At 39.8% G+C, this 26,406-nt stretch overlaps 1 long non-coding RNA gene and 1 pseudogene across 1 annotated transcript; both read right to left on the bottom strand.

The window, feature by feature from the left end:
* Nucleotides 1-863: 863 nt before the first annotated feature.
* Nucleotides 864-5,656, bottom strand: LOC115197789 (chloride channel CLIC-like protein 1; annotated as a pseudogene).
* A 10,214-nt stretch (nucleotides 5,657-15,870) lies between these two features.
* On the bottom strand, nucleotides 15,871-16,451 carry LOC115196676 (uncharacterized). Its single transcript, XR_003878889.1, has 2 exons — nucleotides 16,102-16,451; nucleotides 15,871-15,939 (listed from the first exon to the last, which is right to left on the bottom strand). It is a non-coding gene; the product is annotated as an uncharacterized LOC115196676 (long non-coding RNA).
* Between the last annotated feature and the right edge of the window lie 9,955 nt (nucleotides 16,452-26,406).

Here is a 26,406-nt window from a genome sequence, read left to right as displayed (position 1 = left end):
GGCAGGAAACTGGCTACGGAAACAGTATGACTGCTGTGTGAGTCAGGATTGGGGTCAATTCCATTTCAGTACAGGGAGTAAATCTACATTCTCATTCAAGAATTGAAAATTGACATTTATTTTCAGAAATAATTGAACACCAATTCACTTCCTGAATTGACAGAATTTAAATGGAATTGACCCTAGACCTTGTGACCGTGTGTTTCTTTGATTGTGTTTTTCTTTGTGTGTGCCCTTACCAGGATGGAGAGCACGATGGTGAGGAGCACAGGGATCTGCAGGGCGACTGGTATGTCCTTGAGGTGGGCTCGTAGGAACTGGCTGATCCCCTGGCCAAAGTGCTTCAGAGGCTCTGTGAAGAAGGTGGTGATGGTCATAGTGATAGCCTTCAGAGACACAGAAATAATACATTATCACACTGCATCCTACAGGTCCAGGAAAAAGGCTAAATGTTACACAGTTTAGTCAATTCCATTTCAAATTTTTCATAATGCTCACATGGCAATCATAGACACTGGATTAGATTGATATTGCATTGTTAAAAAGACAGTATATTTTTTTAGTTACAAGTGAAAGACATGGCAATATGTACATTTACATTTGGGCTTACTCAAATAGTTGTGTTAAGTTGCAAGAGTAAGGTATGGGTGACTATCTTTCGGTCCTGGCCTGTGGAATAGATTAGGGTCAATTCCATTTCAATGCTGTCATTTCCGGAAGTAGACTGAAAACTGGAAGTGGAATGTCAGTTAATGGAATTTGACTTTCCCTGGTCGCCAAAAATAGGTTAGTTGGTGGTACAAGAAGGATGGGGTTGACCATGAGGACTTCGTAGTGCATCCTACAGGGATCGTCTTGGAGAGTCATGGCACCTCTGTACCAATCTGGGGTACAGGCAGAGAGGAGTAAACAGAAGGCTTCACGACAACATAAACCAATGTGCATTTCCACAGTAAACTTACTGCAACAAAACGGTCAAAATGTGAAAGCCAGAAAAGAGGAGTGAGAAGTATTGTATCGTCATGCACCAATGATTATGAAACAATGACGCATCAATTAAATGTACTTTCACATATATTTTTGAGATGAGGAAAATCTGATACCCCTGTGGAAAGATATGTGATGCCAAGCTCAGGTGTTATTTTTCCATTATCTCACCCTTCAAGTTATCCCACCAGTCGATTTTCTTCCTTCCAGTGCATTTTGCGTCGATGGCCTCCATCTTCACCATTTTGTTTTGGTGCTCGGCAAAGGCAATCTGACAGATTGAGAAAATCCAATAACAGATATGGTGAATTAACATTGTGTATTTCGTGTGCTGGAGGCTGGTCTAGCGGTAGTGCTGCCATCACCGGGACCACACGCACACAGTTAGAACCCCATTACTATCACTGCTTTTATCCCTCATCTTTCTCCCAATCTCACACAAAAAAAGAACCCGTTATAGTCAAGCTCTCCTGGTAAGACTTAGATATTTCTCAAGACATTCCTTGGTGATGTTCCTTAATGTAGTTGGCTTTGAGTTTTGAAGAATAGAGATGGAATATTAGAAATACCTTAAATAGCTTAGTTCTACTTCCTTACCTGCTTATAAACCCCCACAAAAACATTCTTTGCAGAGACCTGAAATATTGTTGTAGTGTTTAGCCTAAATGTTTTGCCTCGAAGAACATAAACCAATCCAGAATGGCCACTCTGTCAGTAAAGAAGGAACTTTGTACCTTTTATTTCAGATATTTATATTAATTTACTACTAAACATAGAGCACCAGACAGACAGAAAGGGGTAATTAGCATGTGGAAATTTTACAAAATACATGGAAGTGTGGATATTGGCAATTTACCTTGTAGAGATAGAACCAATTCCAGACCAGACTGATGAGAAAGCAATAGCAAAGATTTGCTTGAACTGGACAAACCAGGAGACTGTAGACCACAGCTCGTTGCAGATGATGACCACTGTGATTAAGACAACCACAGACACCTGGAAGAGAGAGGTCCTTTAAATAATTGCAATGGCAATGAGAAATATTCCTGACACTGTAATGCCAATGAGTGGTTTCAGTTCTGTCTTGTTTGTCTTGTCTTGAGTGTAAATGACTGTGCTCTGAATCAGATTGGTTTAGTTACAGTGCCAGTCAATAGTTTGGACACACCTACTCATTCTAGGGTTTTTCTTTATTTTTACTATTTTCTACATTGTAGAATAACAGTGAAGACATCAAAACTATGAAATAACACATATGGACTCATGTAGTAACCAAAAAAAGTGTTAAACAAATCAAAATATATTTTATATTTGAGATTCTTCAGAGTAGTGACCCTTTGCCTTGATGACAGCTTTGTACATTCTTGGCATTCTCTCAACCAGCTTCATGAGGTAGTCACCTGGAATGCATTTCAATTAACAGGTGTGCCTTGTTAAGTTCATTTGTGGAATTTCTTTCCTTCTTAATGCGTTTAAGGAGGAAAGTATTTAAAATAAAATGTTTTTATGTCCTGTTGCTTTTGTATAGGCTAGTGTGAACCATGTGTTCTTGTGTATGAATGACAAAAGACGTTTCCTCCCTGTACAAGAAAAGTTATTTGAATTTCATCCTCATTGCCCGAGTAGCCTACTTTAGAAACCGTGTAATTCTAAAATGCTAAGGCAAACCACATAAACTACGCATTCTGACCTTCGTGACTGTGTTGATCTCCACACCAAAGGTGTCCTCAAAGTGCATCTCCAGGCTTCGTAGTCATGTGGTTTGAGATCCACCAGGATCTGGCTGAGGACATCGTTCAGTCCCCGTTCTCCAGCTGTCCATTCCCTCCAGAACATTCTGGATCTCCGCCACTGCTTGCCGAGATTGATGCCAAAGTGAGACTTAGTGGATATCGTTCTTGAGATCACTGGGCTGGTGGTTGGAAAGGTATAGAATAGTACAACAAAGTACAGTTGAAATCGTAAGTTTACATAGACCTTAGCCAAATACATTTAAACTCAGTTTTTCACAACTCCTGAAATTTAATCTTAGTAAAAATTCCCTGTCTTAGGTCAGTTAGGATCACCACTTTATTTTAAGAATGTGAAATGTCAGAATAATAGTAGAGAGAATGATTTATTTCAGCTTTTATTTCTTTCATCACATTCCCAGTGGGTCAGAAGTTTACATACACTCAATAAGGTTTTGGTCACATTGCCTTTAAAAAATGTTTAACTTGGGTCAAACATTTCGGGTAGCCTTCCACAAGTTTCCCACAATAAGTTGGGTGAATTTTGGCCCATTCCTCCTGACAGAGCTAGTGTAACTGAGTCAGGTTTGTAGGCCTCATTGCTTGCACAAGCTTTTTCAGTTCTGTCCACAAATTTTCTATAGGGTTGAGGTCAGGGCTTTGTGATGGCCACTCCAATACCTTGACTTTGTTGTCCTTAAACCATTTTGCCACAACTTTGGAAGTATGCTTGGGGTCATTGTCAATTTGGAAGACCCATTTTCCACCAAGCTTTAACTTCCTGACTGATGTCTTGAGATGTTGCTTCAATATATCCACATAATTTTCCTCCCTCATGATGCCATCTATTTTGTGAAGTGCACCAGTCCCTCCTGCAGCAAAGCACCTTCACAACATGATGCTGCCACCCCCATGCTTCATGGTTGGAATGATGTTCTTCGGCTTGCAAGCCTCCCCCTTTTTCCTCCAAACATAACAATGGGCATTATGGCCAAACAGTTCTATTTTTGTTTCATCAGGCCAGAGGACATTTTTCCAAAAAGTCTCCATGTGCAGTTGCAAATCGTAGTCTGGCTTTCTTATGGCAGTTTTGGAGCAGTGGCTTCTTCCTCGCTGAGCGGCCTTTCAGGTTATGTTGATATAGGACTCGTTTTACTGTGGATATAGATACTTTTGTACCCGTTTCCTCCAGCATCTTCACAAGGTCCTTTGCTGTTGTTCTGGGATTGATTTGCACATTTCGCACCAAAGTACATTAATCTCTAGGAAACAGAACACGTCTCCTTCCGGAGCGGTATGATGGCTGCGTGGTCCCATGGTGTTAATACTTGCATACTATTATTTGTACCGATGAACGTGGTACCTTCAGGCGTTTGGAAATTCCTCCCAAGGATGAACCAGACTTGTGGAGGTCTACAATTTTTTTCTGAGGTCTTGGCTGATTTCTTTTGATTTTCCCATGATGTCAAGGAAAGAGGCACTGAGTTTGAAGGTAGGCCTTGAAATACATCCACAGGTACACCTCCAATTGACTCAAATGATATCAATTAGCCCACCAGAAGCTTCTAAAGCCATGCCATCAATTTCTGGAATTTTCCAAGCTGTTTAAAGGCACAGTCAACTTAGTGTATGTAAACTTCTGACCCACTGAAATTGTGATACAGTGAATTCTAAGTGAAATAATCTGTCTGTAAACAATTGTTGGAAAAATTACTTGTGTCATGCATAAAGTAGATGTCCTAACCGACTTGCCAAAACTATAGTTTGTTAACAAGAAATGTGTGGAGTGGTTGAAAAACAAGTTTTAATGACTCCAACCTAAGTGTATGTAAACTTCCGACTTCAACTGTATATGCACTTGGCATTCAGACAGCATACTACATTCCGAAGTGGTAACATACATTTACAAGGTGGATAAGATACAGTGAGGAACTGTAAAGAGAATCAGTGCATAGATTTAAACCATACACAATTGGCTCATTCATCCCCCTCCTCTCCCCTGAAACTATTCCCCAGGTCGTTGCTGTAAATGAGAATGTGTTCTCAGTCAACTTACCTGGTTAAATAACGGTAAAATAAAAATAAAAATAAAAATACCAGGCTAACTTTTTCTCTCTTTCAGAAGTTTGGTGAGGAATCCCTTGAACACTGGGTTGCATGATGGCTGCTGTGCAACCAGTGTAATCTTCTTCTAATGCTCCTTAATTAAAAAAAAAATGAAGGAAAGTTACAGATGATCACACACCATCTATTTGCCACAGTTTCATAAATATACATTTGAAAAAAAAATTATGTGTGACGTTTAAAATCAGGTTTCCAACACTCAACATTAACCTCTCTTTGTAACCCTTCCACTTTGTTGTTGCACTCCATTACGTCCACTTGATCAGAGTCCTGCATGTATTCCCTTCTCTTGGTGGGCACATTAGGGTAATTTCTTGCCTGTGAAGATTATTTTCATTTAGTTTTCCGATTAGATTAATATCACGATACAAGGCAGAATTCGTCATGCTTGGTGAATTTTCACACTTCATGATTTTGTTTCATATACTGTAATAGGAAACATGACAAAGAAAAACAACAGCAAAGCAATATTATAATTATTTCAAGTGATGTCACGGCACAGAAAGATGCATTACACAGCTGCTTGTACTGTACCTCGGCAAGCTTTCTCATGGACATTATGATTGGATCGTAGTTCTATACGGATCAATCTATTCGTCATCGTCCATCTGCCCTTGAGCAACCAGCAACGGGCTGCATACAGCAACAGTGATGGTATGCGCCCTGACAGCACTTGTCAACATCTTCATGTTAATTAAGATGGCTAACATGCTACAGAGAACTCGGGGTTCATGAGCCAGAAACAGACATCCTCAATAAACACTACAGAACAATAACGTCAATTACAAATTGCTGCACATTTTATTCGAGCTGAGCCGGTGTGATGAGATAACTCGATCTGTTGGAATTCGACAATATGAGCGCTTATTTCAGAGAGCGCTCCGTAAGCCACGCCCCAGTAGGCAGAGCTAGGCTTGGGACCAGTATTGCCAACTAATTTTCAGGGTAAGTTGCTAGAGGCAGGTTGATCTGTTGCTAAAAGTTGCTAAATGAGATTGTGATGTCATTGCGTGATAACGTAAAACTACGTAGAATACACAATAACGTTACTCAACGTAACGTTAGTCAAAAATATGATTTAACATTTGTTCAGGTACAGACTCCCACTCTTTTTTGTACTTCTGGCTGTACAATTTTTATTGATGTTGTAAGTTCTGTTCAAGATCAAACATTCGTGACCAACTATATTCATATTCAACCCGTACTACTGCTGATGCAGTCAGCCAACAATGAATTGCAATTTGCTGAAATTGCTGCTGCCTGTGCACGAGCTGAGCGCCTGCTGCTGACGTCACTCACAACACACTTGCAGCCAGGCATGTGTGTTGTGACTGAGTGTGTGACAGAGAAAATAGTTTTTGTGTCATTTAGAGGGAAAATGCGTGCATTTTAGAGTTTGAGTCACTTTTCAAAAGTTGCTAAAAGTTCAAAATATATTTTTTAAAGTAGCTAAATATGTTGCTAGGTGCTGTTTGAAAAAAAAGTTGCCAGGGTAGTCTGAAAAGTTGCTAAATCTAGCAACAAAATTGTTAAATTGGCATCACTGCTTGGGACTCGTTTAAATATGATAAAAAGCCTCATATTTTACAGTGGGTCTTCCTGCTATGGTTCTGTGTAGCCTAGTTATGCTAATATATTTGAGACCAGTGTATTGCAGTTTATTTAGTCTTTGACTCAATAAGTAAAATATATCTGAGTAGTAAACAGGGAACCAACAACGAGTCCCAGACAGTTCGCAATAGAACATACCAGAGGGGGCATTGTTTACTAGGCTACCTAAATAATTGGTTACCACAAGTGTTTGGAATACATTGAACTCGTTGACAAAGGAGACCATGGGACGCATTTTCACACGAAGTTCCGCGGTGGGTCTGTGTGAATTGTGCGATTATTTTTGAGACTGGATAATAGAAGTGAATGTCATCTATTAATTTACTTTTATAGCATTTATAAGGAGAAGCCATATCAGCCAGGGAAACTAATTCTTCTCACTTTGTAATAGAACCTTCAGATTTGTCTGCCTGACTGTGGGGCTCTTTACCTGAATTATTAAGATGTTCTTGTGATCACAACAAAACTACTTACTTTGCTCAAATAGAGATATAAATTGTGTTTTCTTTGAAAAGATGGCCTGGTTGAGAATTGAACATTCAGTTTTCTGCCTGAGTGTGGCGCTGTTTACTACAGTTCTCTGGATTATCTTGTGACCAGAAGAAAAACATTTCTTGTACTCAACTAGAGATTTAAATAAATGGTGTTTCTTAAAGAAAACGCTGGACAAGAAAAGTAACATAAGTAGGCCTACAGTATCACAGCGAGGTCAAACAGGTGTGTCCTGATGCTATTGGACTGCGACTGAGTAAACCCTGGCCTGACACCTGGATGGTATGGCTGTTGAACAAGTTGAGACTAAAGTACTTGGTGTTACCTTAGATTGTAAACTGTAATAGTCAAAACATATAGATTCTATGGTTGTTAAGGTGGAGAGGTTTATCTGTAATAAAGAGATGCTCTGCCTTTTGCACCACACTCCCCAAAGCAAGTCCTGCAGGCTCTAGTTTTATCTCATCTTGATTATTGTCCAGTCATATGGTCAAGTGCTGCAAAGAAAGACCTAGTTAAGCTGCAGCTGGTCAAGAACAGAGTCGCACGTCTTGCTCTTCATTGTATTCAGAGGGCAAATATTAATACTTGCATGGCAGTCCCTCTTGGCTAAGAGTTGAGGAAAGACACTGCGTCACTTCTTATGTATATAAGAAACATTGGTTTGAAAATTCCAAATTGTTTGCATAGTCAACTTACACCAGCAATGCCACCAGGGGTCTTTTCACAGTCCCCAGTTCCAGAACAAATTCATGGAAACGTGCAGTATTATACAGAACCATGAGTGCATAGAACTCCCTTCCATCTTATATAGCGCAAGTGAACAGCAAACCTGGTTTAAATAAACACCACATGGCACAACGCCATTCCCCTATGTGACCTACTTGTTGAGTGTATGTACTGACGTATATGTGTAACTGATATATGTACACACACACTACATGTTAATGTTTTTAAATGTATGTAAATTGTAAAGTATTTTGCCTGTAATGTATTTTTGTTATATGTCAGACCCCAGTAAGACTAGCTGTCGCCATTGGAGTCGGCTAATGGGGATCCTAATAAATCAAAAATTCAAAAATTACTGAGAAAGTACCTCAGCCTTAGGAAATCATTGGGGAAAGAAGTCACACTTCCAGTTTGCACAAATGTTATTTTATTTGCTGCAATACAGAGATACAGTGTAAAAGCATACATTCAATCTCACAATGTCTTCATTGCGTTTTAATTGAAAATGAAGCAGTCTTCCTTTATTCACTATTTCAATAAGGAAAGGACATTACCAGTATTAATGGCCAGCAGGCTCAGAATATATCCATAATGACTATACAGAAAGTACTGGCAGTTAAAGACCATATGGAAAGATGGCTTTTCATAAAGTCATATTGTCAGTGGCGATTTTAGCATATAAATCTTGGTGGGGCAAACTCCCCAAGTTTTGGGGGGATGCATGCCAGTAAAGCCACTACACAACACGACACTAACCAACACATTAATTGCACTATAACAGTGACAAACAGTTGCCCACAACCTGTTAGGGCCTACATAAAGCTGTCCAAACAGCAGAGCTTTCTTTTCAGCACCGTAGAGTGAATCCTTACTACTGCTACACCTGGCCATCAGCGAAGCCTTGTCTAGCAGCGAAACAGTTCATTCAGCCTCGTTCACTGCCTTTTAAAAAACATAGCTGATATGGGTGACTTGCTTAAACAAATGTGGTTTCTACTGACAATTGTGATGTACAAACTATGGCATAAGGGGACGACGAGTAGAAAAGAGGTCATCTGTAATTTTGATTAAGAAATTAATGAGCAAGCTAGGACGGACGTAGAATTCAGAACATGGGCCATTTTTACAGTATAATCCCTGTATACCAAGTCAGAACCGTAGGATAAATAAAGAGGGCATATCAGCAGACAATAAAGGACATTTCTCTAAAACAGGCTATAGACTAAATGTGCACCACCAAGTCAGAACAGAAGGCTAAATTATGAGGTGAAAATTGAGAAAATTATTAGGGTGAGGTACATGGGCTACTAACAGCTTACTACACAACATACACTTAGTATTACTTTCCTAGCTACAGTATAAATATCTCCCTGGCATATTACATAATTTATGCAGCAGCATACAATACATTTTTGAACTCAACTTGTTGTGCTGTGCTCACTTTAACAGGAATGTGGCGCTACAGTCCTTGTGGGCAAATGTTGACATCACCTCTGGATTTATGGTGCTTTCAAAACAACTGTGAACTCAGAAAAAAACAAGGTCGAATCAGAGCTCTAGAAAGAAGCCTGAGTTCCCGACTTGGAATTGCGAGTTGGATGAGCATTCAAAACGTATTTTCCCAGTCTGGGGCTCGGTCCCAGTTGTCTTGAACTCACTGAAGTCTGAGATTTCGCAGTTCTGACTTTTCAGTTGTTTTGAACGCGGCAGAAGTCAGATTGACAGCATGAATGTTTATATTTTAAGTTTGGAAAAGAGCTCATTAAACCCCGATTTGGACCACACATCCACTCCACTGAATAGCAGGCTAGTGATTGCTTTGCAATGCTTGCAGTTAGCCACTGATTCCTTCCAAACCACTCATTGTTGAATTTGCAATTTCCAACTTGTTGTGTAATGTCTATGTATGTCCAATGGCCGATTAGCACCGCTACGTTTTTATCTATAATTTGTCTTCATATGACAAGGATTGAAAAGGATTTGCCAGAAGATTGTCGAAGTGATTCATGATGATGACTGCTTGTCTAACTTGCTAGCAAAGATTTTGAAAGAATGATGTTGACATGATCAGTCCCATCAAAGCTACGGTAGATATAATGTGATTTTACAAAAATCAGGGATGTAAACAAATTTGTGTACAAAATTTGAGAGAAATAAGCTTTTTATGCATCTGGAAATTTTCTGGGATCTTTTATTTCAGCTCCTGAAACATGGGAACAAATCTTTACATGTTATTTACATTTTTGTTCAATATAGTTTTGTTCTGGTCACAAGATAATGCTTAAAATTGCGGTTATCAGCGCCACACTCAGGCAGAATGTTAAATTCTCCACCAGGCTCATCATGTCAAAGAAAACACAATTTAATTATATCTCTATTTGAGCAAAATAAGTAGTTTTGTTGTGATCACAAGAAAATCCTAATAATTCAGGTAAAGAGCCCCACAGTCAGGCAGACAAATCTGAATGTTCTATCATAAAGGAGAACAATTAGTTTCCATGGCTAATATGGCTTCTACTTAGAAGTACTATAATTAAGTGAAAGAGTGGTTGCTAAGTTAATGAGGCCGCTGCACCAGGTTGGTTTTTTAAAGCTGTCTAAAAATAATGTATTGACTTTTATATAACAATGCGATGTTGTCCGGTCCGAATAGACCCTTCTCTGGGTCCGAACCTGGACCGCAGTCCGCCAGTTGAGTTTGGCTGTTCTAGACGATTCTGTGCTTTGAACTTTGTGGCAACAGTTTGGGGAAGGCCCTTTCCTGTTTCAGCATGACAATGCCGCCGCGAACAAAGTGAGGTCCATACAGAAATGGTTTGTCGAGATCGGAGTGGAAGAACTTGACTGGCCTGCACATAGCCCTGACCTCCATCGAACACCTTTGCCGACTGCGAGCCAGGCCTAATCGCCCAACATCAGTGACTCACTAATGCTCTTTTGGCTGAATAGAAAGTCCCCACATCAATGTTCCAACATCTACTGGAAAGCCTTCCCAGAAGAGTGGAGGCTGTTATAACAACAAAGGGGCAACCAACTCCATATCAATGCCCAGGATTTTGGAATAAGATGTTTGACGAGCAGGTGTCCACATACCTTCGGTCATGTAGTGTATATGAAAATGGCAACTTCTTGTATATTTTAACATATTTGTGACATAAATGTACTTATATGTGTGGATACATATATAAGCATACAATGAATTCGGAAAGTTTTCAGACCCCTTGACCATTTCCACATTTTGTTACATTACAGCCTTATTCTAAAATCAAGCCTCCCTGGAACTATAGACTTCAAACTTCAGATGCTTTATAAAATATCATCCTGCTCTCAATACCATTTCGTGATATTCTATGATGGGCAGTGAAAGAACGGAACTCCAAGATAACGTTATATCAAAGCTTATTATCCAAATTTCAGTCATCTGATTAAGCATATTTCTATGTTACTATCCAAACTTCAGATTAAGACTCATCTCCACATTCACACAACTCTCATATCACTGTCACACAATGCTATTCCTAAACATATCTAATCAATTAGTTTTTTTTCAACAATATTTTAACCTGCAGGAATATTTTCTCATTTCTATCTCATGGTTGGTTCTTAGGATAATGCAACTCATACATTTACATCTTTTAATACTTCTAAAATGGGATACAGGTTTAAAACAATTACAGGTGCACCTTGCTATCTAAAACCATATCATTAATGGTCTTAACTAGTTCACACAGATTCCGGATGTTAGAGCTAGGCGTCCCGCTAGCGGGACAACTTCCTGTGAAATTGGAGGGCGCGCAATTCAAATAAATAATCATAAAAACTATGGATATTAAACATGTAGGTACATACAAGTGTCTTATATTGGTTGAAAGCTTAAATCCTTGTTAATCTAAATGCACTGACCGATTTACAGTAGCCATTACAGCGAAAGCATGCCATACGATTGTTTGAGGATGGCGCCCCACATCAAAATATTTTTCCACCGGCACAGGTTTCATAAATTCACAAATAGCGATTAAATATTCACTTTCTTTTTGAAAATCTTCCTCTGATTTGTCATCTAAAAGGTCCCAGCTATAACATGTAGTGTTGTTTTGTTAGATAAAATCCTTCTTTATATCCCAAAAAGTCTGTTTAGTTGGCGCTCTTCAATTTGAGTAATCCACTCGTTAAACTTGCAGAGAAAGGAATTCAAAAATCTACCGCTAAACTTTGTTAAACAAGTAAAAATATGTTTCTATTGACTCCTCAGATACCCTAAAATGTAATCAAACTATAATATTTCATACGGAAAGAAGTATGTTCAATAGGAAAACAATATTAGCAGGTGCGTCTTGTCTTCCTTGTGCGCCCAAACACGAATTTCCAATAGTGTGTCCCAGTACTAAAACTCATTATTCTTATTTGTTTTGGAAGAAACAAGCCTGAAACCTTGAACATAGAGTGCTGAAACCATAGGAATTGCATACTTGGAGCTAGATTTAATTATTTCCCTATACTTTCCATTGTAAGAGCGTGGGCTCTCAAAAACATAATTTTGCTTGGTTTTTCTTTGGATTTTCTCATACCATATCTATTGTGTTATAGTCTCCTACATTATTTTAACATTTCTACAAACTTCAAAGGGTTTTAAATCCAATGATACCAATTATATGCATAGTCTGGCTTTGAGCTAACATAGACTAATGCGATTAGCATGAGGTTGTAAGTAACAACAACATTTCCCAGGACATAGACATATCTGATATTGGCAGAAAGCTTAAATTCTTGTTAATCTAACTGCACTGTCCAATTTACAGTAGCTATTACAGTAAAAAAAATACCATGGTATTGTTTGAGGAGAGTGCACAGTTTTGAACATGAAATGTTATTAATAAACAAATTAGGCACATTTGGACAGTCTTGATACAGAATTTTCAACAGAAGTGAAATGGTTCATTGGATCAGCGTAAAACTTTGCATATACACTGCTGCCATCTAGTGCCAATATCTAAATCGCACCTGGGTTGGAATAATACATTATGGACTTTCTCTTGCATTTCAAAGATGATGGCACCAAAAAAACAGTTGCTTTTTTCTTTGTATTATCTTTTACCAGACCTATTGTGTTGTATTATCCTACATTCTTTTCACATTTCCACAAACTTCAAATTGTTTCCTTTCAAATGGTACCAAGAATATGCATATCGTTGCTTCAGGGCCTGAGCTACAGGCAGTTAGATTTGGGTATGTCATTTTAGGCGAAAATTGAAAAAAAGGGTCCGATCCTTAAGAGGGAGACCTCTCATGGCAGACCTTGTGGATTTGCTGCCATAGGTTTGGGTTTTCTGTTTAACAAATGTACTGAGTGGAAGGGGATCCAGGCCATTTAGGATATTGAATACAAGACATGCGTCAGTGTATTGCACATACTTTCTGAGGATGTACCGGTGAGGATGGCTATTGGGCTTCCTATCAAGCACTTTGAGAGCCTGTTTGCAGACAGACTGAATGGGTTTTAATGTTGTACTTCAAGCTTGGGCCCAGCTAGTCAAGCAGTATGTTAAGTGGGGGAGTATCATAGATTTGAAGTACAGTTTTGCTACCTCTGTAGTCAATCAATTTCGTATGTATTGGAAATTAGCAAGGTTGAAATAGGTTATTTGAGTTACCTTTTTCACCTGCTTTTTAAAAGAGAGGTTGGAATCAAGTATGATGCCATGGTACTTAAAATCGGATACCACCTGGAGCTTCTCCCCTGACACAGACAACTGGCTCAGTGGCATCAGTTGTCCTCTTTGTGAGGAACATGAAGACAGTTTTTTTACATTGAGATGCAAACATGAGTCACTGAGCCACTTTGTGACCTGGACCATTACAATAGTGAGTTCTTGTGTAGCTTGTTGTTTGCTCTTTGCATGCACATATATCACTGTATCATCTACATACATTTGAACTTCAGACCCAGTACAGACAGTGTACAGGCTGAACAGTATTGACCCTTGGGGCACACCCACATCATAGCTAAGAGCGGGCGACAGTTAGTTTTGACTATTACGCTGATGAGACAGCACCAACGTTTTAAAGGTTCTAGATTTGTTAAACAACAGGTTTATATTTTTACTAAATTAATGCAACAGGTTGAAATGATTAGATTACTAGAAAGGGGTTACGGGTTTGCTTATTGTTTATATTAGGTGTCGATTTCATTTAAAGAAACAATGTGGTATCTGATGTGTTTTGAGTAGGATTCTTCCTTCCGGGACTGATGGAAATCACCTAGGGTATGTATGTTAAGGGAGATGTAGGAGATCACGTCTCAAACAACTTTTTATTAAATGCCTTGGATCAAGTATCACTGATTCCTTACGCTGAGAAATGTATGACATTTGCGGCAGAAAAAAGTATTACATTTAGAGGGATAACAGGAACAATCTAAGGCGAAACAGCTTTTACATACTTTGTTGGACATTGGTGTAGTAACGATACCAGGATAATTGTATATGGTTATGGAAAAGAGAGACCAGTCATATAATATAATATAGGAATGAATTGTTAGACTCGGTGGCGAGATACATGTTGCCGTGTCTAAGGGTAGCACATGCTAAATTAAGCACACAGAAATGTTGGGGTAGATTACAACAAACGATGAATAATTTGAGGGAGTACAGTGGACTTATCATTATGATCAGGTTTTGTTTGTAGTTAAAACTTTTGGGTTGCTGAATCGGTGTAGTATAGTGAATGCTAACAAAATGTTTAGTTTTTTTTCTCGGGAAAATGGGGGTTTCATTGTCTCTCTTTGAAATGTTTCGCGGAGCTGTGGTCTTGGGAAGAGCAGTGAGTGAGATTAAGGCCGTAAACTACCAAATGAAAAAATGCCTGGCCATTTTTGTTTGTTTTTACCTTAAGGTTTGCAAGTACCCACACACAACACACTTGTTATGACTATTTTTTGTTGTTTTTAAAATACTATGTTTGATTTGTGTGTTCTATTTCCTTTGGGTTTAGTGAGTTTACCATTTGTCTTAGTGCCAAGGTATCTTAAAGGGGCACACACATACATGGACTTTTCGGAAGTTTTTATTTTCTGAGTTTTAATTAAACATTTTGTAAGGTTCTGTATTTATTTTCTTAGTCAACCTTGTGTTGTGTTCTTGAACATAGCCCTCTCTTTCATTTTTGTTCATTGATTTCACCCGTGTTAGTTACTCACCTGGTCTCATCAGCTCCTTATTTAGTTCAGTTCATTCTGTTTGTGCCTTTGTGAGTTATTGTTCATTTTGACTCTACTAAGCCTTTTCCTAGCTTGTTTGTAAGAACCAGTTATAGCCTTCAGTCCTAGTTGTGATTCACGTGCCTGTTTTCCTACCTGTGTATGCCCGTTGCCTGCCTGTGATCACGATTCCTGCCTTCTGCGAAGGCGAAATAAACACCTGCCACACTCTGCGTGTGAATCTACACCTTTTTCTCCCTGAGTATTCATTACACACGTGAATTCTTTTGATAAAGAAATGTACTGGAAACCTAGGATACGACATGTATGAAATGTTTGACTGTTTTTCATTCATTTGTCTAATATAGTAAGAAACACTTGTCATGACTTCCACCGAAGTCGGCTCCTCTCCTTGTTTGGGTGGTGTTCGGCGATCGACGTCACCGGCTTTCTAGCCATCGCCGCTCCATTTTTCATATGTCCATTTGTCTTGTCTTGTTTCCTACACACCTGGTTTTCATTTCCTAAATCAATCTACATGTATTTAACCCTCTATTTCCCATCATGTCTTTGTGTGTAATTGTTGCATGTTATGTGGTGTTTGATTTACGTGCTTGACTTTTATTTATGTTCCGTGTTTTGAACGCGGTTGATTATTGTAGTGCTCTTGTTTTGGAACGGAAAATAAATGTGCGCCTGTTAACTATACTCTGCTCTCTTGCACCTGACATGCCTTGAGTGAAATGTGAAGGTGTGTATTGTTTGTGTTGTTTGTTCTGTTCTGTTTTGATACAGATCTCACCAGATTAGGTCTGCTGGATTGTTGGGATTTCTCCCAATGGGTTATAGGTCTAACTTCCTGATCCTGTGGCTCTGCGATGAAGTTGACAGTGTGATGGGGAGTATAAGCCAATTTGAAAAAATAGTTTCAATAGAATGTGTTGTTTTTCTCTTTGACATATGTTTAGTGTAGCTCTCTTCACGACAACAGACACAGGTTGGTTCCTTGAAACGGGCGTTTATTGCATTGCAGGTCTTTTTCTCCGATGCATCCACGTCACGCCGTGAGAACTATATGTTTGAATGAACACAGTAACGTTGATAAATTATACAGTACTGAAACAAAGAAATACAAATGGCGCTCGGCGCAACAATACAAATGGCGCTTGGCGCGACAATACAACTGGAACTTGGCGCGACTATGAACAAAGTTCTATAGGTTGAACAAAATACCTCGTTGGCTGCTTGTCCTGAAAAGAGGTTCTTGAATCCTTAAAGTCCCTTGAAAGTCCCTTTACTGTCTTTCTTGGCCTCTGCCATCAACAATTATGACTCAGACTAAGATCTGCTTAAGTTAGATTGCACACAGTCAATTAACAAATTCCGTAGCAGTAACACAACAGAGAACGTTAGTTCCGGGATGGAACATAAAAACAGACAATGGCCTAACGTTAATTTACATGTTACATCACATTTAAATTCTTATCTATACATCAATAAATCATTTATTTATTTACTACATCAAATAAACCTTGAATTATGTATTAATCATGCATCGTGAACACAGCATCTATGTAACAACACTTACATTTAGACATTGGTATTAAGAATAATTGGTAAAAGTAATAATTTATCATATAGTTAATGCTTGTCTGGATTTCCTGAATCAAAGAATTAACTGAACTAATCTGTTGTTCTGATCTGACCTCTCAAGGTTATTATGAAAGTTGCCGTCTGTCGGTGTCTTAATGCATGTAAGAGATAATTGGACCGAACAGTGTGTGTACCTCAAAACCCCCTCTAACTGGCTATGAAAAGCGACAAAAGCGTTCAATACGGCCCTGTCCGCACCACTTCTACCGAGAGACCTGAGTCCTGAGCCAGCAACCTATATGCAGCATCCGATCGGAGCTATCAACTGCTTTTCTCTCATGTCTTTTCTCTCAGGAGTCCACGTGGAATGAGCATGGGGAGAGATCTGTTCCAAACTTCTCTTGTGTAGCTGGCATACTGGTTGACGAATGGACAAGACATAATTGGTGGTAAAGGTGATGGCAGCTCAGGTGAGACTTTGAAATTGAGACATTATCATGGGCCATCCACTTTGAACTGTAAAGCTATCTGAAGAAGACGATGAAGAATATGCCAGAAGAATCAGTGCCTGAAGCGGGGGGGTCAACTGTGCACAAAATTGATTTAGACTTGTCTAAAATTATAATAATTTTGATTTAGAATGCATTAAGATACTGATCTATATTATAATCATGATAAGAAGGTTAATAGTACAATTATAGGATCATTTTACTGGATTTTAATAAACTCAGCAAAAAAAGAAACATCCTCTCACTGTCAACTGCATTTATTTTCAGCAAACTTATTAACATGTGTAAATATTGAACATAAGATTCAACAACTGAGACATAAACTGAACAAGTTCCACAGACATGTGACTAACAGAAATGGAATAATGTGTCACTGAACAAAGGTGGGGTCAAAATCAAAAAGTAACAGTCAGTATCTGGTGTGGCCACCAGCTGCATTAAGTTCTGCAGTGCATCTCCTCCTCATGGACTGCACCAGATTTGCCAGTTCTTGCTGTGAGATGTTACCCCACTTCCACCAAGGCACCTGCAAGTTCCCGGACATTTCTGGGGGGAATGGCCCTAGCCCTCACCGTCCGATCCAACAGGTTCCAGACCTGCTCAATGGGATTGAGATCCGGGCTCTTCGCTGGCCATGGCAGAACACTGACATTCCTGTCTTGCAGGAAGTCACGCACAGAACGAGCAGTATGGCTGGTGGCATTGTCATGCTGGAGGGTCATGTCAGGATCAGCCTGCAGGGAGGGTACCACATGAGGGAGGAGGATGTCTTCCCTGTAACGCACAGCATTGAGATTGCCTGCAATGACAACAAGCTCAGACTGATAATGCTGTGACACACCGCTCCAGAACATGACAGACCCTCCACTTCTAAATCGATGCCGCTCCGGAGTACAGGCCTCGGTGTAACGCTCGTTCTTTCGACGATAAACGCGAATCCGACCATCACCCCTGGTGCGACAAAACCGCGACTTGTCAGTGAAGAGCACTTTTTGCCAGTCCTGTCTGGTCCAGCGACGGTGGATTTGTGCCCATAGGCGACATTGTTGCCGGTGATGTCTGGGGAGGACCTGCCTTTCAACAGGCCTACAAGCCCCCAGTCCAGCCTCTCTCAGCCTATTGCGGACAGTCTGAGCACTGATGGAGGGATTGTGCATTCCTGGTGTAATTCGGGCAGTTGTTGTTGCCATTCTGTACCTGTCCCGCAGGTGTGGTGTTCGGATGTACCGATCCTGTGCAGGTGTTGTTACACGTGGTCTGCCACTGTGAGGATGATCAGCTGTCCGCCCTGTCTCCCTGTCTTAGGCCTCACATAGTATGGACATTGCAATTTATTGCCCTGGCCACATCTTAAGTCTTCATGCCTACTTGCAGCATGCCTAAGGCACGTTCACACAGATGAGCAGGGACCCTGGGCATCTTTTATTGGGTATTTTCCAGAACGTGTGGCCATTATACATTTTGGGTAGCAAGCAAGAATAGTGCACTCTGTATGTGCTCTGGGTCATTAGACACCATTAGACATGAACCTGTCTGGGGAGTGGACATGACTGTTTATTTCTGTTCCAGTGCTATGGTGTCACGTCCTGACCACTAAAAGGGGTTGTTTGTTATTGTAGTTTGGTCAGGGCGTGGCAGGGGGTGTTTGTTTAGTGTGTTTCGTTTTTTTGGGGGGCAATGTTCTATGTTAGTATATTTCTTTGTGTCTATTTAGTGTATTTCTATGTTCAGGGTTTTTGTTTTGGCCTTCAATTAGAAGCAGCTGTTCTTCGTTGCTTTTAATTGGAGGCCATATTTAAGTAAGGGGTTTTTGTCACTGTGTTTGTGGGTAGTTGTTTTGTGTATAGCGTTATGCCGTACAGGACTGTCTTCGTCGGTATTTGTTATTTTGTTCAGTGTTCAAGTTTCCTTCTAAATAAAAGAAAATGAGTTTACACATTCCCGCTGCGTTTGGGTCCACTCAATACGACGAATGTGACATATGGCCTAATATGTACTGTTGCTATGGTTACGCCTATTGGGAATTTTCCAGAACATGTGTTCTCATTTCAGAGGAGTTAGCAGGATAACATGTCTGTTTATTTTTTAACTATTGCTATGGCTCTAATGTTTCCATGCCCTAATATGAAACCAAACTAAAATTAGTGCAAAGCAAAAAGATAACGGTGGCTAAATGCCAGAGGGGATGAGTCATTAAGAGGAGTTACTACATGTGTAACGTAAGGAGGAAAAATTTATAAGAAGTGTGTGCCAAGGTTGAAAAGGCAGTTATTTTCATGAACCAGCTCAGCTTTTATTATATTGTAATACAAGTCTATTTGAACTCACAGGCTCCGGTATTTGAGAAATGTAATTGACTAAATATTTCCACAACATAAATGGCGAGCATGCCAGGAGTGGCAAAAAGGCACCAGAGATGGTGAAAATCTGCAGCTGCGGACAGGCTTCTTGGACGAACTGCACAAAATACAAGTGGCCACTTGAAATATGATAAGCCGAGTATTTACCTATAGTAATAGAGTTTTTGTGTGGTCCGCTCTGGGAATCTGTTGCAGCCGAGTGGGTCTCTCCAAATTTGACGAATCAAAGAAATATTGGGAGCTTTTGAGTTCAATGAAATGCATGCAAAATAATGGGGGGATAAAAAGCTTTCAGGATTGCAACAGTGGAAATAAAGTATAGTAATTGGTGTGTGTGACCAATTGCAGAGGGAGAGTTGTGTGCTTCATCTGTCTTGACTGGCTCAGTTGAGTGGGGTTATTCATCTGATTTGTTAGGGTGGTTCATCTGACTAGTTGTTCAGTCTGAGTTGTGACTGTGTTGTCTGATTCAGTTTGGCTGGATTTATTTGTTTAGACCTGTTTGAGTTTACGCACAAAACGCAAGCCATTAATTTTATTCAGTCAGTCCGAGTCAGGTGGGTCATTCAATTCATCCAGCTCGCTCAGTCGCTCAGCTGGGGTGGGTGGTCAATCTCGTTCAGGTTATCTGTCTGCCCTGTTCAATCTAGTTTGAAGTGGTAACTGTCTATCTGCATAGCCAAATAATATTACTTGTAAATTGTTTTATAGGGGACTGCTCAGACAGATATACAGATGGAAGTTTATATACACTCAGGAGTCATTAAAACTTGTTTTTCAACCACTCCACAAATTTCTTGTTAGCAAACTATAGTTTTGGCATGTCGGTTAGGACATCTACTTCGTGCATGACACAAGTAATTTTTCAAACAATTGTTTACAGACAGATTATTTCACTTATAATTCACTGTGTCACAATTCCAGTTGGTCAGAAATGTACATGCACTAAGTTGACTGTGCCTTTAAACAGCTTGGAAAATTCCAGAAAATGATGTCAATGCTTTAGAAGCTTCTGATAAGCTAACTGACATCGTTTGAGTCAACTGGAGGTGTACCTGTGGATGTATTTCAAGGCCTACCTCAAACTCAATGCCTCTTTGCTTGACATCATGGGAAAATCAAAAGAAATCAGCCAAGACCTCAGAAAAAAATCTGGTTCATCCTTGGGAGGAATTTCCAAATGCCTGAAGGTATCACGTTCATCTGTACAAACAATAGTATGCAAGTATAAACACCATGGGACCACGCAGCCATCATACGCTCAGGAAGGAGACGTGTTCTGTCTCCTAGAGATGAACGTACTTTGGTGCAAAAAGTGCAAATCAATCCCAGAACAACAGCAAAGGACCTTGTGAAGATGCTGGAGGACACAGGTACAAAAGTATCTATATCCACAGTTAAACAAGTTCTATGTCGACATAACCTGAAAGGCCGCTCAGCGAGGAAGAAGCCACTGCTCCAAACCGCCATAAAAAAGCCAGACTATGATTTGCAACTGCACATGGGGACAAAGTACTTTTTGGAGAAATGTCCTCTGGTCTGAATAGAACTGTTTGGCCATAGTGACCATTGTTATGTTTGGAGGAAAAAGGGGGTGGCTTGCAAGCTGAAGAATACCATCCCAACCGTGAAGCAAAGGGGTGGCAGCATCATGTTGTGGGGGTGCTTTGCTGCAGGAGGGAATGGTGCACTTCACAAAATAGATGGCATCATGAGGTAGGGAAATTATGTGGATGTATTGAAGCAACATCTCAAGACATCAGTCAGGAAGTTAAAGCTTGGTTGCAAATGTGTCTTCCAAATGGACAATGACCCCAAGCATACTTCCAAGGTTGTGGCAAAATGGCTTAAGGACAACAAAGTCAAGGTATTGGAGAGGCCATCACAAAGCCCTGACCTCAATCCTATAGAAAATTTGTGGGCAGAACTGAAAAAGCGTACGTGAGCAATGAGGCCTACCAACCTGACTCAGTTACACCAGCTCTGTCAGGAGGAATGGGTCAAAATTCACCCAACTTATTGTGGGGAGCCTGTGGAAGGCTACCCAAAATGTTTGACCCAAGTTAAACAATTTAAAGGCAATGCTACCAATACTAATTGAGTGTATGTAAACTTCTAACCCACTGGGAATGTGATGAAAGAATTTAAAGCTGAAATAAATCATTCACTCTTCTATTATTCTGACATTTCACATTCTAAAAATAAAGTGGTGATCCTAACTGACCTAAGACAGGGACTTTTTACTAGGATTAAACGTCAGGAATTGTGAAAAACTGAGTTTAAATGTATTTGGCTAAGGTGTTGTTAAACACTTTTTTGGTTGCTACATGATTCCATATGTGTTATTTCATAGTTCTGATTTCTTCACAATGTAGAAAATAAAAACCCTTTAGGGGTTCTAAAACTTTTGACCGGTAGTGTATATATATACAGTACATTCTGAAAGTATTCAGACCCTTTGACTTTTCTCAAAGATGTTATGTCATATATATATATATATATATATATATATATATATGTGTGCGTACTGGGATGTACAGATATTATGGACAGTATGTGGATAGAATATGTAGCATATCTGAAGAATACGTAGGATAGAATTGTATATCTACAACAATAATTGAATAAGCTGGCCTTGACTATCATACAGTATATACATATGAAGTGGGTAAAACGGTATGTAAACATTATTAAAGTGACAAGTGTTCCATGTCTATGTACATAGGGCAGCTATTGTGCAGGGTTGAGTAGTGGGTGGTAAACAGCTAGTGACAGTGACTAAGTTCTGGGCAGGGTACTGGGTGGAGGCCGGCTAATGATGGCTATTTAACAGTCTGAAGGCCTTGAGATAGAAGCTATGTTTTAGTCTCTCTGTCCCAGTTTTGATGCACCTCTACTGACTTCACCCCTGAATGATAGCGCAGTTAACAGGCAGTGGCTTGGGTGGCTGATATCCTTGATAACCGTCTTGGCCTTTCTGTGACACTGGGTGCTGTAGATGTCCTGGATGGCAGGCAGTGTGCCCCTGGTGATGCGTTTGGCAGACACCTTCACCCTCTGGAGAGCCCTGCGCTTGCGGACAATGCAGTTGCCGTACCAGGTGGTGATACTGCCTGACAGGATGCTCTCAATGGCGCATCTGTAAATGTTTGTGAGGGTCTTAGGGGCCAAGCCAATTTTCTTCAGCCTACTGAAGGTTGAAGAGGCACTGTTGCACCTTCATCACCACACTGTCTGGATGGATGGACCATTTCAGGGTGTCAGTGATGTGCACACTGAGGAACTTGAAGACTTTTCACCCTCTCCACTGCTGCCCCGTCAATATGTTAACAGTATCATTGCCTGTAAACCATGAGTTTCAGGCCACTGTAGTAGGGTGAAAACTAGGCCCTTGAAAATAAGACTATGAATTATGTGTTGTGTTAAATAATAACATATTTACTTAGGTTCTCACCTGGTGAAGGCCACAGGATTGTAAATTAATGAATGCAACAACCATGACTCTCTCACTAACAAATACAGTCATGGGTGGTATCTCTACAATTCACTCTAAAGACAAGGCACTCTAGGAAATATGCAAATAAGGCTTTACACTAAGCAGTGTGTTAATTTAACACTGAAAAGTGTTGACCCGTATAGACACTGTATCAGTGTTCAATTTAACACTCTCAGTGTTGATTTAACACTGGGGAATTTGCTGTGTTGGTATTCTGGTTGGAGGTCCTGCCATCAGTGGGTCTTTTAATTGGTCTAGGTATTCTAGTTGGAGGTCCACTGGAGAACATGCACACTGCGCAAAAACTGGTTGAATCAACCTTGTTTGTACTTTATTTCAATCAAAGATTTCATTGGAATGACGTTGAATCACTGTGGAAAACTGTTTGGATTTGAAAAAAGTCATCAACGTAATAGAATTTCATCTCCTTTTTTTCACACAGCTCTTAACCTCAATCCAGTGACATCATTTTTGGTGATGTCATGTTGAATTCACAATAGATGACAACTCAAGCAAATGTAAATCAAAACTAGATGTTGAGTTGATGTCTGTGCCCAGTGAGGGGCAGCTGCAAGAGTGACTGGCTGGCTAGTGGAGCTAAAGCCCTCATCAGACAGAAAATGTCTGGCCTGAGTAGGAGAGTGGTTCTGTTAGAGCTGCCATCGGTGGGTCTTACGATTAGTCCAGGCATTCTCGTTTTAGCTTGCTACTGGCCTGGAGATCCAGCTGGAGGTCCACTGGAAAAATGTATTGAGGAGTTTAACATGCTTTCTCACAAAACCATGGTAGGCTTTTACTTGAATAGTTTAATAATTCAATAAATTAACAACATTAACAAAAATGTGTTTTTTATGTTTAGGAAAATACACTTCAGTTGAATTTCTTAAAATAGGTGATAAGCGAGTGAGCTTGGAACTGTGGGAACTTGTAGTTTAGGCTATTCCCACTGGGCACAGACATAATTTCAACATCTAGTTTTGTTTGAGTTGTCAACTAAAGTCAATTAAATGTGAAATCATTGGATTTAGGACAAAAATTGGGTGAAAGAAAAACAAAATTCCTTTAAGTTTGACTTTTGCAAATCCAATCAGTTTTCCACGTTGGTTCAACGTCATCACCCCAGCAAACATATGGCCAGCGGGCCAGTAGTGGGCCAGTAGCGGCCCACCGGCGGGCACTGCCTGCGGTTCGCCGCCGTTTTCCTCATCGTTTTCCAGAGGACCTGGGCCGCTGGTTCATAATAAGTATTTGTTGGCGGTCCACGGTCAGTCCACCGTTCATATTATCAGTATCTTTCCACATAGAAATGAATCCAAAAAATTGTACACCACACTCAATAATGTACACCACACTCAATAATCATATATATATATATATATATATATATATATATTTAGGCTTTCTAATTGTTATTACAGAAAATCATGTTCTGGACTACGAAATAATGAGTATGTACAGTATAATACAATATACACAGACAAACAGAAAATTGTTTATTAAGCCTCTTCAATTGGCCTGTCTTTCTTTCCTACCCCCTTCTCTGTCAGCAGCTCCCTTCAGAAATTGTGTGATCATCTCTTGGAGGTTCCCCTCTGTTGCCTCTTTTGTAGAGGGGTTATTTTTATCGCACCTGAAACTACAGAACAATTCTTATCAGTATTTGTTCTTCATGAACGAACAAGGTCAAGAACTATTTAAACATCAAGTTTCAGATTCAAAACTGTCTCCAGGTTTAATCAAATATATCTACATTACCAGAAAGGGAATTCAAAGACTAATAAAAACTTACCGTGAACAATGCTTTTTTTCTTATGTCCCAAGCTGGTCCAGTTACAAAGCCAGGACAGGTCGTTGGAGAAAAGGCAGGCAAACATCCTCCTCACGGAGTCTTTGACGGACTTGCCCCCTTTTTCAGCCAAAAACATCACCTGTAAAATACATTTTCATAGTTAGTGGTCTATAGAGCAGTGAACCATACAGAAACTATAGGTCTAAAGTCCCTCCAAAGAAAAGCAGTGGGGAGCTCTTCCGAGTAACAGACTTCATAAGCACCCAATTACTTAACATGTACAATACCCCAAGAGTCTGCACTTTATTTAATCCCATAGACAGAGCCCTAACGATGACAAAAAGTGTCGCCGTCCAAAAACCTGTTAACTGTATGTAGTGTGATACCATGTTCTTCATCCAAAGGCTCCCAGCTACAACATGTAGTGTCGTTTTGTTCGATAAAATCGATTTGAGTAATACACCCATTACATGCAGAGAAAGGAATCCAAAAAGCTACCGCTAAACTTTGTTAAAACAAGTCAAAATACATTTCTATTTAATCCTCAGGTACCCTAAAATTTTATTCAACTATAATATTTCATACGGAAAGAAGTATGTTCAATAGGAAAACAATATTAGCAGGTGTGCGTCCTCTTCGTCGCGCGCGCACAGACTGATTTCCAAGTCTGTATCCCAGTACTAAAACTCATATTTCTTCCTCATTTGGGAAGAAACAAGCCTGAAACCTTGAACAAAGACTACTGACATCCAGTGGAAGCCATAGGAATTGCATACTGGGAGCATGATTAAATTTTACCCCTTTACGTTCTAATGGAAGAGCATGGGCTCTCAAAAAAAAATTCTGGTTGTTTTTTCTTTGGATTTTCTCCTACCATATCTATTGTGTATAGTTTCCTACATTATTTTAACCTTTCTACAAACTTCAGAGTGTTTTCTTTCCAATGGTACCAATTATATGCATATCCTAGCTTCAGGGCCTGAGCAACAGGCAGTTTACTTTGGGCACGTCAGTCAGGCGGAAATGGAGAGAAATAGACCCTAGCCTGAAGAATTAACCTCTCTTGGCTCTTGTATGGAGGCCAATAACATTTGTCCTTGGTGCATCAGGTTTTTGAGATGACAGCTAAACTGTCATCTTCGTTCAGGAAATTAACCACAGCAAACATGGTACTGCGAACAAAAAAGCAAATAAGGGCACTCAATTAGATTAGTTTACTCAAACATTTCACAATTGTACCATCTAACTGTAGGAGTTTAAGAATATCCCTTCAAGTAAATAATACATTTTCTGTAATGTCTTTTACTGACAATTTACCTTGAAAGACAACGGGAAAACATAAAGAAAATTATATTGCTGCTTTGCATCCTACAAATGGAGCAATGGCATCCCAGCAAAGCCTCCTTTGCACGGGAGTAGAACAAACTTCCGTAGCACATTTGTGGCTCGAGTGAAAAGAAGTTCATCCTTCAATCCAGAGAGATGGAAAATATCAAGCAACGATGATGGCAGGGGTTATGTGAAAAGGTCTGTCTTGTTCCTAAATGTTTTGTACACAATCAAAGTGTTCCTCCACCAGCAGGTTTTGCACTAGGACAACTTCCTTGTTCCTCAACTGGACATAGTTATTCCCAATGGACATCTGCACAGAGAAGTGAGTGAGCTGCATTTTTTTTATACTGCTCTTTCACTGTTAGACCATTTGGGACTGGGCCATTGTCATGCTGCTTTTGTAGTTTTTTCTCAGCATCTGACTGTGTTGCTCTCATGGCCTCTCTTTCTAACAGCCTC

The sequence above is a fragment of the Salmo trutta genome, chromosome 7 (genome assembly GCF_901001165.1).
Source record: "Salmo trutta chromosome 7, fSalTru1.1, whole genome shotgun sequence".
NCBI classification, from domain to species: Eukaryota; Metazoa; Chordata; class Actinopteri; order Salmoniformes; family Salmonidae; genus Salmo; species Salmo trutta.
This window is presented reverse-complemented; position numbering and strand designations above follow the sequence as displayed.